The sequence below is a fragment of the Clupea harengus genome, unplaced genomic scaffold (assembly GCF_900700415.2).
Source record: "Clupea harengus unplaced genomic scaffold, Ch_v2.0.2, whole genome shotgun sequence".
NCBI lineage: Eukaryota > Metazoa > Chordata > Actinopteri > Clupeiformes > Clupeidae > Clupea > Clupea harengus.
This window is the reverse complement of record NW_024879607.1, coordinates 153,925-157,256: the sequence shown is the minus strand read 5'-3', so window position 1 is coordinate 157,256 and position 3,332 is coordinate 153,925. Positions and strand designations below refer to the sequence as shown.

The window sequence follows — 3,332 nt, the reverse complement described above, 5'->3', positions numbered from 1 at the left end:
TAGTACTTATTGTGTTTGTATGTTTTATGTTCACTGTATGCACCTATACACCAAAACAAATTCCAGGTAGGTGTAAACCTACTTGGCATTAAATACTATTCTGATTCTGATTCTGATGTCCTTAACTCACCTCTCCCTTACTATAGGGAGCGTTGTAGATGCAGAGCAGTCGGTCCTGCTGAGTTGATTCGCAGGGCGTCCAGCAGAGCAGGTGGTTTTATCTGTTCGCCCGTAACTGGCAGCGTGGATATGGATTACATTGGAACCTGAAGAGGAAGACATCAGAATTTGTAACAGAAGGAAAAGATAGCAGTACATATGTCGACTATAAGAAGATTTACTGATAACACCCTTAATTCCACTGGTTTGGGGAGTTCAAAACTTAAGGTTGGTTTCGCTCTAAGATGGAATGTCCCCAGTGGATCTAGACTAGAGACCCTTAAATGGCTGCTATGGAGAGATTTGGCATGCATGGTTGAGTTTTGTCCAGTGATACTGTTACTGGGACCAGTAAAGGTCTTAAGGGACCAGTAGTAACTATGCTTACTGTCAAGCTTTATAGATCAGTGTGCATGCTCGGCATATAAGGAATGTGATCTAAAAAAAGACTTGAGGGAATACACACCACATTCCAGTTTTCTTTGTTGCCCTTCACATGTTCTGGCCGGACTCTGTTGGAAAGAAACAAAAGTAGATTTTGCCTAGAAGAATTTATCGTCTTATAAAATTGTTAAAATTAAAGTTAGACTGAACGTGTTTGGAGTGTAGTGTAAGATTGTGGTGATGGGATGCTCCGGTTCTTTACTTGGAGGAACACAGCTGTAGGATATGTCGAGGTACTTGTAGGTGCCAAAACACGGATCAGAGAAGATGCTGTTTGAGGCCTTCAGAAGGCATGTCGTTCTTCCTTCACATCTTAACGGGGAAAGAAAAAGGGGCTACATGTGTTCTTGACAAACAACCCAGTCATTCATAGCAGGTACTTGTAGGTTTAAGGAAACGGACTGGAAAAGATGCTGGTTTAGACTTTCACCAGACGTGACATCTTGTCTTCACTTTTTACATTTACATTTAGTCATTTAGCAGACGCTTTTGTCCAAAGCGACGTACAAGGGAGAGCAGAGATTTTTACACAGAAACCCCTTCACACAGCAGAACTTGTGTCTTTTTTAAGGTCATGTACTGACCGATTCCTTATTATGGGGAGTGTTGTGGGAGCGTAGCAGTTGGTATTGCTGAGCTGATTTGCAGGTCGTCCAGAAGAGCAGGTCGTTTTAATCTGTCCGGCCGTAATTAGCTTTGTGGATGTGAATTACGTTTGAACCTGGGTTGGAAGGACAGACGTTATATTTTTGACAAGTAAGCAAAAGATTGCAGTTGATGTATCAACAACAAGGATGTTTTACTGGCCACTGGTCTCCAATCAACAGCCTCAGTCAGCGAAATGCACAGGTCGGAGTTGTAGTATTTGACAATTATGTCAGTTGACAAAGATGCTTGCTTTTAGTGGCAGTCGAATTGAAGAGTGGTCTCGGGTTCACTTGGGATGCCCCCAGATGGAGTGGCGTGAGAGATCCTGACGTGGCTAACTACAGCGTGACCCGGGAAGACATCACAATTAAGGGATTTTCCTGCCTTTTTAACGTTGGCTACCTGATATTACTCAGGCTAAACTTTAGTTTCCTTCTTCAAATGGTTTAGCCTGTCCGTGCTGTCAACTGAGGTTTGCTAGCTAAGTATTAGCTACACAGCTGTTTAGTAACGTTGTTCATTTAAATTGGAAAGCATTGCGTTTGGGTATCTTGTTTGCTTTTACAAATGATGGGTATGCAAACTCTTGTCGACTTTGTTAATATCTTGTAATTTAGGCCCAAAGTAACTCAGGGGGAATCTCTTTTTTTGTTTTCAAACAAGCCAAGGAAAACAACAAAGTGCGATATTAATTTCAGATATTTATTCGTACCATCTACAAAATGTCTAACTGTTCTAAAAATCCATGTCATTTGATCTCTGCTAAACTGTGCCAAATTGGTGAAGTTATTTCTATCAGGCCCTACCCCGGCAGTGATTTACATGGACTATGTGCACAGTTGTAGCTCGTATGACTATTTAAGAAGAAGGCTGTTACTCTTGTACTACTGCATTCTTTTATGAGAACAACGGAACGTTTCATCAAGGGGAACCAACATGTCTAGATTACGGCACTGGCCAAAACTGAACCTCTACTGTTTCCAGCAATGTCCTTACAAATGCACTGACATTGCTGTGGAGACGAGAGGAACTCTTATACAGGCCAGTGGTAAAGATTCTGACTGCCAAGCTCTCTAGGACATTTTGCAAGTGCAGCATATGAAGAAAGTCTTGTAGGAAACAATGTGAGGGAATACACACCACAGTCCAGTTCGCCATGGAGGCTTTCACATGTTTGGCTGGACTCTGAAAGAAAGGACAGTGGATGTTAACTCTGGTAACATCTTAAAAACCACATTCATCATCTGTGTTACAATCAACATGTTGCATTATAGTGCAAGCTTGTGGTGATGGATGCTCCGGTTCCTTACTTGGAGGAACACAGCTGTAGGAGATGTCGAGGTACTTGTAGATGCCACCACACGGATCAGAGAAGATAAGGTGTGAGGCCTGCACCGCGCATGTTGTTTTTCCTTCACATCTTACGGGTAAGAAAAAAAGGGTTACATGTGTTCTTGACAAAACACCACAGTCATTCAAGGAAGGTGCTTGTAGGTTTAAGGAAACGGACTGGATGAATACAAAGTAACCAATTTAAACAGTAGAACTTGTGGCTTTTTAATGTTATGTACTGACCGATCCCTTATTATGGGGAGTGTTGTGGGAGCGTAGCAGTTGGTATTGCTGAGCTGATTTGCAGGTCGTCCAGAAGAACAGGTAGTTTTATCTGTCCGGCCGTAATTAGCTTTGTGGATGTGGATTACGTTTGAACCTGGGTTGGAAGGACAGACGTTATATTTTGACAAGCAGGTAAAAGATTGCAGTTGATGTATCGACAACAAGGATGTTTTACTGCCACTGGTCTCCAATCAACATCCCCAGTCAGGAAAATGCACAGGTCAGAGTTGTAGTATTTGACAATTTATGTCAGTTGACGAAGATGCTTGCTTTTAGTGACAGTCGAAATGAAGAGTGGTCTCGGGTTCACTTGGGATGCCCCCAGATGGAGTGGCGTGAGAGATCCTGACGTGGCTAACTACAGCGTTGACCCGGGAAGACATCACAGTTAAGGGATTTTCCTGGCCTTTTAAATGTTGGCTACCTGAGATTACTCAGCTTAACTTTAGTTTCCTTCTTCAAAT

At 42.4% G+C, this 3,332-nt stretch overlaps 1 pseudogene; it reads right to left on the bottom strand.

Moving 5' to 3' along the window:
* Positions 1-141: 141 nt before the first annotated feature.
* Positions 142-3,059, bottom strand: LOC122129241 (annotated as a pseudogene).
* Positions 3,060-3,332: the final 273 nt, after the last annotated feature.